General features: G+C 43.2%; 1 protein-coding gene across 2 annotated transcripts in view; it reads left to right on the top strand.

The window, feature by feature from the left end:
• The first annotated feature begins 256 nt into the window (after positions 1–256).
• LRRC20 (leucine rich repeat containing 20) overlaps positions 257–15,166 on the top strand; it is a 173,987-nt gene continuing 159,077 nt past the window's right edge. Inside the window, exon 1 of one of the 2 annotated variants that reach the window (XM_048856305.2) lies at positions 257–562. The gene's annotated coding sequence lies outside the window, so the exon portion shown is untranslated. Of the gene's footprint in view, positions 563–965; positions 1,406–15,166 lie in introns of those variants that run through there. The other variant, XM_075130904.1, reaches the window with a different exon arrangement.

The raw sequence follows: 15,166 nt of genomic DNA on the forward strand, positions 1-15,166 counted from the left end.
GTGTTCCTTTGGTTATGCCCATGTGACCAAGGCATGGCATTGCACATGAATGTTCATGTCGTAAATCCAATAGTATGGAATAATTATGAGCAGTTGCACAGCTGAGATGCTAGGATTGCATCTATGTTGCAGCTTTTGTGAGAGAATGGCTGAGACATTTGTAAAGTATCACAATTAATCCATCGTACTGGTTTTACCACATGAACATCCATGTGCAATGCCATGCCTTGGTCACATGGGCGTAACCAAAGGGACACAGTAGGGGGACCAGCCTCGCTGGAGTCTGTGCATGTGTCAATACTGAGTCTGATGCTCCATTGCGGTGCACTCTGCCTAGCCATGTACAGCGGTGCAAAAGGAGCACCATGTGGAAAATGCTACTACTCATGGTAGCCCCACTTGCACGGCGGTCGCTGAGGATGAGCACAGGTGCTAGGCAGTGGAGAATCAGGCCGGGTCTGTTCAGACTGTTCCGTTTTGGACACCGCAACGGTAGCTAGCGGTGCCCTTCAGAGGAGAAACTTGCAGGACCCCCCCCCCCCCACAAGGCAGGACGCAGCGGGTAGGTGCAAGGGTTGGGGGAGGGCGGCTGGGGAAGGAGTGTGGGGAGGGCGAGGGCTCTGTGTGTGTCAGGGGGGCTGTGCTCTGAGGAGGGGCCTGGGCAGCCCAGCGGAGGGGCTCGGACATTACCCAGGGCGAGCTAAGCTCTCCTCTCCGCCCCGGCAGTGCCTGTCTCCTGGTGTGAGCCCAGGCCTGCTGGGCCCGGGGGCGGCAGCCGCCCCCAGTGACCTGTGCGCGGAGCCCCTGGGAGCCTGGGCGGCGGGGGGAGGTGACAGGGAGCGGGGGACGGGCCAGGCAGGTGCCAGCCCGGCGCCGGGGCCGCCTGCTCTGGGCGCCTCGGCTGCTGCTCCTGGCGGGGCTGGCCGGAGAGCGCCGCCTCTCAGCCCCCGCGGCAGCCCGGCGAGCGCCCAGCCCCGGGAGGCGCCTCGGGGCCCTCCTCAGAGCCCCTCCGCGCCCGCTCCGCCAGCCTACACGGTGAGCCTGCGCCGGGCTCCCGGCCCGGGCGGACGTGGGCCGCAGCCTGCGGCCGCACAGTAAATGGGCGGCTTCCTCCTCCGGGCACCAGCAACGCCACCTGCGGCGCTGGCCTGTTCAGCCTGCCCACGTTGACTGCAGAGGCAGGAGGCGGCGTGCCGGGCACCCTTCTGCACTGTGTGTGCCTAGCAAGGGCGCCGTCGCTGCTGGAGGCCAGTGTCCGCCCCAGGGCCGTGTGCTGCTCCCTGGTCACACAGCTACGGCCTCTCCCTCCCCGCCTTGCATTGGAGCAATTAGTGGATCGGAATGAAAAGAGAAAGAGAGGGAGATTATCTCTGTCATATTTCGGCCACACACATGTTCATTTCAAGTAAGATTCGCCTTGATATAAAATTGAATGTGGAAGTGTACCTGTAGTATTGTAAACACACAGATCTCACATCCTTTCCTAACTACGTTTAGGATGCGTTTGTATATATTGTGCCAGTTCATATTACTGTTGTTAGCAGCAGGCTTTTGGGTGACAGCTACTGATGATTGAGGTAATATCTTTTATTGGAAGAGAAGCTTTCCAGCTGCACAGAGCTCTTCTTCAGGTCTGGGAAATGTACTCAGAGTGTACCTGCTAAATGAAAGATCGACACACTGAGCACGTTTCCCTGACATAAAAAAGAGCTTTGTGTAGCTGGAAAACTTGTCTCACTGACCAACAGAGTTTTGGGCTAATAAAAGGTATTACCTCACCCACCTTGTCTCTCTAATATCCTGGGACCCACAGGGCTACAACAACTGTATATAGCTACTGATGAGAATTTCCATGGACCATGAAGCCTTTCACTGAATGCTTTTCAAATCAGGGTATGTCTGAGCAGTTATTTGGGGGACAGATGCATAGATGAATCAGTCCTGTGTTCTGCTATCTCCAGAGTGTGGTGCACTTAGGGCCTGATTTAAAGATAATTAAAATAAATGGAGGCACCCAGGATCAGGCCCTTGCTTTCCAATGCTCTTTTCTTCCCTTTTCTCCAGTGCCATGCTTGCTTCTGACAGGTTTCAGAGTAACAGCTGTGTTAGTCTGTATCCCCAAAAAGAACAGGAGTACCTGTGGCACTCATGCTCAAATAAATTGGTTAGTCTCTAAGGTGCCACAAGTACTCCTTTTCGCGAATACAGACTAACACGGCTGTTACTCTGAAGCCTTTAGAGACTAACAAATTTATTTGAGCATAAGCTTTCATGGGCTACAGCCCACTTCATCAAATGCATAGAATGGAACATATAGTAAGAAGATATATATACACATAGAACATAAAAAGGTGGAGTAAGAGGCTAAATAATTAAGATGAGCTATTATCAGCAGGAGAAAAAAACTTTTGTAGTGATAATCAAGATGGCCCATGTAGACAGTTAACAAGAAGGTGTGAGGATACTTAACATGGGGAAATAGATTCAATGTGTAATGACCCAGCCACTCCAGTCTCTATTCAAACCCAAGTTAATGATATCTAGTTTGCATATTAATTCAAGCTCAGTAGTTTCTCCTTAGAGTCTGTTTTTGAAGCTTTTCTGTTGCAAAATTGCCACCCTTAAATCTTTTACTGAGTGGCCAGAGAGGTTGAAGTGTTCTCCTACCAGTTTTTGAATGTTATGATTCCTGATGTCAGATTTGTGTCCGTTTATTCTTTTGCGTGGAGACTGTCCGGTTTGGCCAATGTACATGGCAGAGGGGCATTGCTCGCACTCTATGTTCCATTCTAATGCATCTAATGAAGTGGTCTGTAGCCCACGAAAGCTTATGCTCTAATAAATGTGTTAGTCTCTAAGGTGCCACAAGTACTCCTGTTCTTTATGCTTGCTTCTGTGATGTCTGATGGTCCTCATAGATTGTCAAATCTCCCTGCCAGGCAGCTCAAAACCTCCCAATCCACATCCCTGGGGCTGGCTGAATAAACTCTGCAAGGCGGAAAGTGTCTGGGAAAGAGCCTGACTGTCATGCCCTTATCCCTTCAGCTGTGGTGCCCTTTGTGGTTGTTTCCCCCTGAGGCAGAGAATGTGGATCCATGCCCCTGCCAGACATCTGTCACAGATTTGCAGTCCACATCCTGCCTCTCTCCTTTCAACCGTGGAGTGATTAGATTATCTCCAAACCATCATCCTCAATGGCCATCATGAACATGAATAGGTCCCATCCCAATCTTCCCCTATTTCTTTTAGCCTTTGTTTTGAAGAGAAACAATCTATCAGTTCTCTTAAAACAGTGGTTCTCAACCAGTGGTCAGGGGGCCATGTGGGGCCGTGTACAGGTCTGCCAACCACGGCCAGCATTAGACTTGCTAGAGCCCAGGGCAGAAAGCTAAAGCCCCGCCACACAGGACTGCAGTCTGGGGCACCAAACCCCACCACCCAGGGCTGGAGCCAAAGCCTGAGCAACTCTAGCTTTGAGGAGCCCCCTTTGGTGTAGGGCCCCAGGCAATTGCCCTGATTGCTACCCTCTATATGTTTCAGAGGAACAGCCGTGTTAGTCTGTATTCGCAAAAAGAAAAGGAGTACTTGTGGCACCTTAGAGACTAACCAATTTATTTGAGCATGAGCTTTCGTGAGCTACAGCTCACTTCATCAGATGTTTACCGTGGAAACTGCAGCAGACTTTATATACACACAGAAATCATGAAACAATACCTCCTCCCACCCCACTGTCCTGCTGGTAATAGCTTATCTAAAGTGATCAACAGGTGGGCCATTTCCAGCACAAATCCAGGTTTTCTCACCCTCCACCCCCCCACACAAATTCACTCTCCTGCTGGTGCTAGCCCATCCAAAGTGACAACTCTTTACATAATCAAGTCGGGCTATTTCCTGCATAGATCAAGGTTTTCTCACATCCCCCCCACCCCCATACACACACAAACTCACTCTCCTGCTGGTAATAGCTCACCCACAGTATGCCAACATTTTTATGGCTGATTTAGAACAACGCTTCCTCAGCTCTCGTCCCCTAAAGCCCCTACTCTACTTGCGCTATATTGATGACATCTTCATCATCTGGACCCATGGAAAAGAAGCCCTTGAGGAATTCCACCATGATTTCAACAATTTCCATCCCACCACCAACCTCAGCCTGGTCCAGTCCACACAAGAGATCCACTTCCTGGACACTACAGCGCTAATAAACAATGGCCACATAAACACCACCCTATACCGGAAACCTACTGACCGCTATTCCTACCTGCATGCCTCCAGCTTTCACCCTGACCACACCACACGATCCATCGTCTACAGCCAAGCTCTGCGATACAACCGCATTTGCTCCAACCCCTCAGACAGAGACAAACACCTACAAGATCTCTGTCAAGCTTTCTTACAACTACAATACCCACCTGCAGAAGTAAAGAAACAGATTGATAGAGCCAGAAGAGTTCCCAGAAGTTACCTACTACAGGACAGGCCTAACAAAGAAAATAACAGAACGCCACTAGCCGTCACCTTCAGCCCCCAACTAAAACCCCTCCAACGCATTATTAAGGATCTACAACCTATCCTAAAGGATGACCCAACACTCTCACAAGTCTTGGGAGACAGGCCAGTCCTTGCCTACAGACAGCCCCGCAACCTGAAGCAAATACTCACCAACAACCACATACCACACAACAGAACCACTAACCCAGGAACTTATCCTTGCAACAAAGCCCGTTGCCAATTGTGCCCACATATCTATTCAGGGGACACCATCACAGGGCCTAATAACATCAGCCACACTATCAGAGGCTCGTTCACCTGCACATCCACCAATGTGATATATGCCATCATGTGCCAGCAATGCCCCTCTGCCATGTACATTGGTCAAACTGGACAGTCTCTACGTAAAAGAATAAATGGACACAAATCAGATGTCAAGAATTCTAACATTCATAAACCAGTCGGAGAACACTTCAATCTCTCTGGTCACGCAATCACAGACATGAAGGTCGCTATCTTAAAACAAAAAAACTTCAAATCCAGACTCCAGCGAGAAACTGCTGAATTGGAATTCATTTGCAAATTGGATACTATTAATTTAGGCTTAAATAGAGACTGGGAGTGGCTAAGTCATTATGCAAGGTAGCCTGTTTCCTCTTGTTTTTTCCTACCCCCCTCCCCCCCCAGATGTTCTGGTTTAACTTGGATTTAAACCTGGAGAATGGTCAGTTTAGATGAGCTATTACCAGCAGGAGAGTGAGTTTGTGTGTGTATGGGGGTGGGGGGGATGTGAGAAAACCTTGATCTATGCAGGAAATAGCCCGACTTGATTATGTAAAGAGTTGTCACTTTGGATGGGCTAGCACCAGCAGGAGAGTGAATTTGTGTGGGGGGGTGGAGGGTGAGAAAACCTGGATTTGTGCTGGAAATGGCCCACCTGTTGATCACTTTAGATAAGCTATTACCAGCAGGACAGTGGGGTGGGAGGAGGTATTGTTTCATGATTTCTGTGTGTATATAAAGTCTGCTGCAGTTTCCACGGTAAACATCTGATGAAGTGAGCTGTAGCTCACGAAAGCTCATGCTCAAATAAATTGGTTAGTCTCTAAGGTGCCACAAGTACTCCTTTTCTTTTTATCCTCTATATATACTCCTTGTTAGATACAGAAAAACCATTGTCGTGATACAGCTGGGCCGTGGAGTTTTTATAGCATGTTGGGGGAGGGGGGGCTTAGAAAGAAAAAGGTTGAGAACCCCTGCCTTAAAAAACTGCTTGCTGCTTTAACCCATTGTAGTTCTGTAAGCAATCACCATTGATAACGTCAGGATACAATCCCTCAATCTTAACCTGTTTTGCTTACTCCTGAATAGATGCTGGAACTAGGGGTTATGGGGCTGCTGTTGCACGCCCTGGCTTGAAGTGGTTTCCATCATATACAGGGTTTACAGTTAGTTTCAATGGTTCTCAGCATGCTGCTATACAAATTGTTCCAGCACCACTGTACCTTTGTGCAATATGTGTGCCCCGTCTACATTAATTTATTATGTTTAGCCACGGAGCATTCATATCCCCCTCTGGAAACTTAAGTGTGTGTATGGAAATATGGGGCAGTTTACAGCCTGCCGGAACAAGACTTGCAGAATAATTCCACTGCTTTTCTGTCCTTTCCACGCTGGAGAGATATCCTGGAGGTTGAAAGTCATTAATGGATTTTCCTAGGCAATCCTCCAATAATTTTCAGCTGGCTAATTTTCAATAGAAAATCCTAGGGAGCAGAGCTACCTTACGTGTTTCCAATTTCAAACCTTTGACAGCATTTTGAAATTTGGAGGGAGGAAAAGCAGAGGACATATGAGCTGTCAGATGTTTTTTGAATTTTGACAAAAGTTTGAATTTTGAAATTTCAAAATTGTGTGGAAAAAAATGGATCTTTTTACAAAAGTTACTGGGAAATTTCTCCCCCTAGTTTTGCCCAGCTCTACGAGGGAGAGCTGAACATTCTCTAGTGCTATCCTTTACCAGCAGACAAAATTCAATATCATAGAACAGTGGCAGTGCTATGTGAGTTGTACCTGTTACATCATCTTAGATTAACATAGTGTGGTTATAGAGAAGAATGAAATAATTAATCAGTGCAGCATGTAATAAATGCTTTTAATAATAAAAAAGTAGGAAGATGAAGAAAAAAACTGATCATACAGTATATTAGAAAGCAGATATGTGTTGGAGCACGTGAGAATACATTTATGAAGGATACATATCCACTAAACTGTAGTCATACAGGGCCAAACTCAGTCCTCAGCTACAGCTGTGCAAGATCTCTGAAGCAAATTCTAGGGACAGAATTGGGTCCACAAACTATACAAAATAAACGTAACCCTTTTGCAAACTTTTGTTTGAACAAAAGTCGTAAAAAGTTTGAATTAAAGGGTGGGGGGGGAAGGGATGATGATATAGATTCTCCTAATACACATGATCTTGTTTATTGATTTTCCCGTCCCCCCAGGAATCTGATCAATCTTATTTAAGTCAGACATAGTTCTGAATGGCTGAATTTGAAACAAAAAATATGATAATTTTAACATCAGTTTTGATGTAATAGGAGAACTGCTTGTATTACTTAAAAACAGGAATAATTAGAAGCTGGTAAAATGTTTACTAAATATAGCATAACTAATACACACTGGAAAATTAAAGGCTCTAAATGTCACTGAGGTTTCTGATGAGATCTTAAATCATGAGAGCAGAATGGATTGTGCTGTCTCTAGGAATCTTAAAATAGCATTGTAGCTTTATTCATTTAAGTGTGTTAAATATGGTAACTTTATAATAGATGGTTTTTATTTTATTAAAGCTTACTCTCCCTCTCCCTTCTCTGCACATTAAAAAAATAATTATTCAGGGAGTGTAACAATACTAAAACATAAGAACAAGATGTAACAAATGCAAATTATAAGATTACTACATTGTAGTATGTTCAGCAAAACAAATCTAGCCATATTATTTATATTGTAGGTATCTCTACAAATGGAATGCTCACTAACCACACAAACCACAGCTTGTGTAATTACTGGTATATAGCTGTAGCTCACGAAAGCTTAAGCTCAAATAAATTGGTTAGTCTCTAAGGTGCCACAAGTACTCCTTTTCTTTTTGCGAACACAGACTAACAGGGCTGCTACTCTGAAACAAATATAAATGACTCCCTGTAATGTGTAATATAGATGAAGTATGAAATACAAATGTAGCACAATGTGGGCCTGGTCTATGACTGGGGGCTCCGAGGTTCTGTGATAATATAATATACAAAAAAGTTGAAAATATTAGAAATAATCCATTCCTCTGTCTTAACCGGTGACTGATTGACTGGATAGCAGGATTTAGGTTAGCCCTGTATTTTCTTTCTAAGTTATGTATTTCTAGAGCACCCATACAATGTATATATGTTAAAGGGGCTCCAGGAATGCACAGAGGCATTACACATATATGCATTGGTATTGGTGCTCTAGAAATACATACCTTAGAAAGAAAATGGAAGAAAACTTGCCAGCCATGGAAAGTCAGATGTGGTGATCATAATGGTTCCTTCTGCCCTTAATATTTATGAATCTTATTGCTACATCTTTTGAGAGTTGGTTAAATCACCTTAAAAACTTATCTCTTCTGTTTAATTTACAAATGTCTCTGTGAAGGGTTTTGCTATGCTGTCTAATATATATATATATATATATATTGCAATAAAAATCATTTTCATGAAGAGAACTGATCTCAGAGAGAAAACTTTGATCTTTGCAAATTGATAAAACGTATTGTTTTCTCCGTGTTAGAACCTTTTTATTGCAAACTCATCATTACTTCTATTGGAAACCAGAATTACTCCTTATCCCCCACCCTCCCAGCATTCAGTATTGGTAGGGAGCATTTCCAAAACACAGATGTTAAATTGCTGTTCCACTGCTCCTTTCTACTTAATATTTTAACAACACTTAGTAGGGCAGGAGTTCTCAAAGTTTTCGTAGTATGGACAACAGCTTAATAAAGAGAGTGCCTTGTGGACACCTTCCTCTCTCTCTCTCCATAGTCTCCAGAACATTCCTTTGGCAACTACATCAATTGTTTACATGCACAAAAAACACCACCAACAAAGTATCTGATTCATTTTTAGCTTGTTTTAGTGCATTTTAGTAGCTAGAAACAAGAAGGGAGAAACCAGCTGGTTCTTTGTGGACCACCAGCAATTCCCTGCAGACCACTGTTTGAAAATCACTGCAGTTAGGCCTCCTAGGCTGAAAATCAGTCTCTATGCTGCAAAATGAAATTTAAGAGTACTTTAATGCTCTTTTATAGTCCCTTGCTTTTTAAGCTTAACAGAACTGCTCCAACATACTAGTGGATAATAATTGATGAAAGCCTTGGAAAAATGTAACTTTTTCTAGGATGGATATAAATCATAATGCTTTGCATTTCTTCTACAGCACCTCCCATCTCAGGATCTCAAAGCACTGAAAACAATTTAGCTTCAAAACACCTCTAGATAAGGAAACTGAGACACAGAGAGTGATTAATTGAGTTGTCCAAGGTTTAACAGTAACCTGTAGAAGAGCTGGGAATAAACCCAGACCACCTGACTCCCAGTTCTGTCTTCCTCTTGTGCACAGGATCTAAGAATAGGGACTTGCAGGGGGGGCGGCGGGGCAGGATTTCACCCCGATGTCAGTGGGAATTTTGTCATTGATTTCACTAGGGTCAGAATTTTACCCTGGGATGCTGTCCGAATTCTTCGTTTTATCTCCCAAAGTTAAAATCGCAGAGAACACAAAGTTTAGGCAGCCAAATGAAACATTTGTCAGGCTTTTCTGAAGATGTTCTGAAGAGCTATATTTTTTTAAAGCCAAATTTAAAGATGGATTGCAAATAAAATATTAAAATTCCAACTACTTTACCAGTCCTTACTGAAAGCCCTGAATTAGCCAGCTAAGAAATACATTATTACCTAAAACCTCACTGTTTTCTTTCCCTTCACGTTCTGTGTTGTCCTTCCCACCTGTATTGTTGGCTCCCACTCCAATGTAATATCCTAGCATTCACTGTGCTGGTGATTTTACAGCCACCATGGTACTTCAAATGTGGCATTTTGCATTTTTCTAAGTTATTATTATTTTAGAACTCCAGGGGATGATGATAAATAATAACGTGCAGAATTCCTTTTTAGGCTGACTAAATGGGTATTCAGCAGCAATAGATGAAATGGACGGAATTTTCATATTTTATTTGCAGTTCACCTTTAACATTCTGAAACATTTTTACGGGCTACATTAATTTATATTTTCGGTGGGGATACATTTAAAAAAAAAAAAAAGACAACTGTTCTGTGAGCTTTGTAGTAACAACTGGATGGAATGTTCAAGTGTATATGAGTATCCTGCCCTCTAATGGTTGCAGTCTACACTGAACATAAACTCTGATACCACTATGAAAGTGTGAAAGACTGGCAATTAGTGTTGTGCAAATAAACCGCTAGAAAGAAAACTATTTTCAGGTTCTTGAGAGCATATTACAAATAATGAAGAAAGGAAAAATGAAAATTAGTTTAAAACATCAGCTACATGACAATGTCCCGACTTAAATACATAGGAACTTTCTTATACAGTTAGATCTGAAAAGTCAGGTACTATGCAGGTTAAGAGTAAAGCTGGGTGGGAAATCAAATTTTAATTCCACAAATATTTTTCAGTATTTTGTCACCTTAACAGAGTCTGGTCAGTTTTATCATTGCTATTCAGTGGTAGGCAGTAGTAAAACTGACAGGAATTGTGTCAGTTTCAGCCTGCAGATGCCAGGGCTTCCAGGATCCCCACCTCCAAGGCAGTCAGCTTGGTGGGTTGCTGGGAACCCAAGGGACCCAAAGAATGTGGAAGACCAGGAAACTCTGGGTTCTCAATAACACTCATGGCAGGATGAATTGGAGCTGGAAGGTTGGAAGCCTTGGGAGTTCTGGCTATCTATGAGCTGCCAAGGAGCCAGGTGGGAGAGCTGGCAGGAAATCAGGCAGGATTTTGTCAGAATCAACCAGTTCAGAGAACTGGCAAATTGCAATAAAAAAAATAGTTTCAGAATTTTTCTGACCAACTCTAGTTAACAGCTGATCTATTTCAGCCCACGTGCCAGCTGTAGCTCTTGGATATATCCCAGTTGAAGAAAATTAAATACAGCTTTTTAGCAAAAATAATGAATGCTGTGGTATATTATTAAGTATAATTACTTACAACACGATTTTATTGATTTCAAAGTTTTTTTCATTGCATTTTCAGTATTCATACATCCTTTTCTATTTAAAATGATACTGGTTATTTCTGGAATAGGTATTTGACCGAACCTATTTGTATTACCTTGTATACAAATAGTACCCAGTCTTTCAGTATTTGTGTTCAGTCTAATAATGCTTCAAGAAAAAGCATGAACAACAAATAGTGACATGGCAATTCATCTGATAATTCATGACTACTGCATTGTTTGTTAGGGAACATAAAAGTGATGATTGAATAGTAAGCATTCAAATGCTATATTTGGAAAAGCCTTCATGATTAATTTTTGTGGGAAGGATGGGTGTGAAAACACACTGCAGTTTGTTCTAGGAAGCGTTAGGACGTGCAAATATAATTTTTCAAAGAGTATATTTTGCAAAAAAAAATAATGTAGTTAAAATCTACAAAAGTTTAACAGGGAGGCAGTGTTGACTAGTAGATAGAGAAGACTGGGACTCTGGAAAATTGGGCTCTATTTTTCCTGTCTGCGACAGACTTGCTTTGTGATGCTTGACAGGTCAGTTCATTGCTCTATGCCTCAGATTCCCCATCTGTAAAATGAAAATACATTTGTAAAATTATTTGAGATCTTTAAATGAAAGCTGCTTTGTAAGTGCAGAATGTTATCACAAATATCATGAAGTGCAATTCTAGCATGAACCAATTGCAATTCTAGTTGCAATCAAACATCTCAGAGCCTACCTACCCCAATCCTCTTTATGGCTTTTAAATCCAAGTGAAGAGGTTCTGGACCCATTATTGATCAGCATTGTTTGTTTCTTTAGACAGGTCAAACTGCCAGCAATGCTTTTAAACAAATAGTAGTTATATCCTGACTCAAGCACTAATATTTGGACATGAACAAATTTGGAGATTATCCTTCTGCCTGAAGCGTCCCATTTTAGAGAATGATACTGAGAATGTGGTAAAGGTCCCACTCATACCTATACTCTGATTCCACAGATTTCTCTCATCTCTTTCAGTCTGCTGTCTGTCCTGGAGCACAGCAAGAGACTGTAATGATAGTGATGCTTGAACTGCTTTTAACCATGAATATGGGCAAGGTGTCCATGAGGACTTTATTACACCTCTTACCAGCTTGATACTATTGGCAATAGGTAACGTTGACTTGATTGTGGGGTCTGGTAGTGGTGGACTTAATAGCACTTCTGCAGCTTTGTTCCTTTCTCTCAGAGAGCCTGTCAAATGACACTATCATCTGCTGCTTTGGCACCTTAGTGGCTGAATTTCAAGTTCTCCAAAAATTAGTCAGGCATTCTGCTGCCCACCCCTTGGATAACTGCTCACACACACCCCCCACCTGGCCCCCCTTTTCTTATTACTTGATACGAAGCAGCTGGAGTCAGGGCACTTTGTTCCTTCTCTTCTCCCCAAAAGGAAAAAAAATCCCCAAACACCACCACCTTTCATGTGACATTTGGTTCTTTTTTTCTCTCCAGGGTTTGCTGAAATATCATCACCCTGATCATGTCCCTGCCTCCTGCTGCAGTCCACTGAGAATGAGTCCACTTAGCATGCTCTATTATGAAGAGGGATGGGTTACAATAGGCCACCATGAGGACATGATTGTAGAAGAGTGTGGCTGTCACTGAGGAAACTGCAGAGCTCTGTCCATGCTTTAGTTCTAGAGATAGGGGCTGGAGCCCCCTTTGAATATTTGCAAAGTTAAGGACACAAGGGCTGTCTTGTTCATGGTAGTCTACTGCAGCCATCTGAAAAGTTACACAGCATTTTTGACAAGGGAAAAAGGAAATTCCCTACTAGTACGTGGAAAAGATGACAAGCTGTGCCAAACCCTAGTACTTCTTTCAGTTACCAAAACAACTCAAATCAAAGTATATACAAATATATATTTACCTCTTGGTATATAACCATAGCTATTGAAATCAGGTAGCTGAAATGCAAATTGCTGTGCCATCTGTGACTAGCTGTCTTGATTTCAGGATGAATTACACTGGAAATGAACTGGTAAAACAAATGTTTGTCATACGGCTGCACAGGCAACTTGAGTGTGTTTCTTGTGCAGGAATATAATTGCAACTCTATCCGGTAAAGCTATCTCTGGTCTTCAAATAAAGATGAGAACAATGATGTTTAATCCTGCTTATTCTGAGCTCAGAGTCCAGGCTAGCAGTGAATTTTAGCACCTCAGTAGTAAGTACCTCACACTGAGTGACATAACTTTTGATCTATGACGGAGTTCTCAAACTCTTCTAAAGCATGGACCATGTCTTAAGTCAGATCATCTCAGGACACCACTCCTCCCATTTGTGCTCTCGCTGCCCATCTCATGCTTATCATCCCTGTGCCTGGGGTGCTGGAGCTGGGGGCACAACAGCACCCCTTTCAAAGTAATAGCCATTGAGTGCTTTACAATTTTGTTTGGTGGCTTTCAGCACCCCCACTATAAAAGCTGCCCCAGCGCCGCCATCTCTATGGCAACCACTGCAGTTGTTTAAAGGGGAAAATAAGAGGAGAGTATTTATATATTTTTCTCTTTAGTGCAAGGTATTCTTTTTTTGAAAAATCATTTTTCTTCTTTCCTTTCCATCTCTACTGTTTCTCTCTCACATTGCTTATGCATTTCTGCTACCTAATCCCTCCTCTCCGACAGCATGATTCCGTTGCCTTGTCAGTCTGGGGGTCAGCATCCTGAGTGGGCAGAGTAGCACAGAGGCAGAGCTATGGGTCAGGCTCAGAAACATGGGAAATGCAGTGCCAATCATGCAGCCACCTGGGCTTCATACCACTTAGCCACTCTCAGAAAGTTAAGGATGCAGAAGATTGTTTGTTTTACACAGGGAAAAGCAGCTCATTCGACGTTAGCAATTCCCCTCCTCTCAAACGATGGGGAACGGATCCTATCCCAAACACGTTGCAAAGAACGAAAAGGGGCAGCAGCACAAAGGCACCCTTCCCTTCATCTTCTGCAGCTGACAATGACCAGAGAAGTGATTATTTATTATTCATCCCAAAGTATAAAAATAGTATTCCAAGTCATGTGTCTGGGTAGAGTCCCAAACCACTAGCAACCCTAGCTCCATACTTTACAATGGTGGTTCTCAACCAGAAGTCATGAACAGGTATCACAGGGTTGCAATCACTCTGTACTCTCCATAGAGCTAAATAGAAGGGAAATCCCAGGGCAGTCCTGGTATTGTAAAGTTCAAGAACTCCTATAAAACAGTCATACACTTTATTTTCTACCCTTATTCTACACAGAACTGTTTTGTTCTTCCTGGTGTATATATATTGTTCATATATGAGTTAAACAACGGCTTCAAGGCTTAACTGGTACTTGGACTAGTAGGCACTGTTTTATAAATAGGAGACATCCTTGAAAACCAATAAAGGAATCATAAGTATTGTACATAAAATCAAACATGTGCCTATTCATGCCATTTTCTTTGTTTGGGTAAAATGTAGGCAAAGATTTTTCAAAGAATGAACAGGCAGAAAGTGAATTGTATTTTACATAGTTGCCAGATTTGTTTGTTTACCAAAGGTCATTAAGCCCTAGTTTTAAGAACTGAAGTCCTCTTTCAGAAGCTGTTCTGAGTTAGAGGGATGGCAAGTTTCTCCACCAACACCTGCAGACCTCTAAACCATTCCTGAATTCATGATTAAGGTTAAGATTATGTCATGGATATTTTTAGTAAAATTCACAGGCAGGTCATGGGCAAAAAAAAAAAAAAAAAATTCACAGAAGCTGTGACTTGTCCGTGACTTACTAAAAATATACCTGACATAATAGGGATCTGCGAATCCCCACACTGCCTGAAGTGGAGCAGCTGCACTGGGGATACAAGCTGCCTGCAGCAGCTGGGGGGATTCCCCTGCCAGGGGCTGGGGGGTTCCCCGCTGCAGGCTGGGGCTCAGGGGTTCCTCCACCACCCACGGCAGCTGGGAGCTGGAGGTTCCGCAGCAGCTGGGAACTCCTCCACAGCCACCCACAGCCTCTTGGAGCTCCAGAGGCACCCCACTAGAGGCAGGTGACCCTCCAGCTGCCAACCACCGCAGGCTGAAGTCACAGAGGTCACTGGAAGTCATGGATTTCGTTACTTCCGCAACTAAATGGTAGCCTTATTCATGATCCCCCTCAAATACTTTTACTAGCTCACAGTATTTCTCTGTCCCATCAAACTTACCTTGATCACTTGTCATGTCAGATCAGTATGAGAGTCATCTTTTCACCGGAGGTCCCTCAGCACCCAAATTCTATGTGGACTGTGGGAATGAAAGTTAAAGGTCCAAAGCAATTCTTTAAGAGTATGGGTTTGTCCCAAGTCACTGGCCAAAATTTCCTTCACCCCAGAGGTGGCTGTTCATCAGGGGATTATGCATGTAA

Source organism: Caretta caretta, chromosome 7, assembly GCF_965140235.1.
Source record: "Caretta caretta isolate rCarCar2 chromosome 7, rCarCar1.hap1, whole genome shotgun sequence".
Lineage (NCBI taxonomy): Eukaryota > Metazoa > Chordata > Testudines > Cheloniidae > Caretta > Caretta caretta.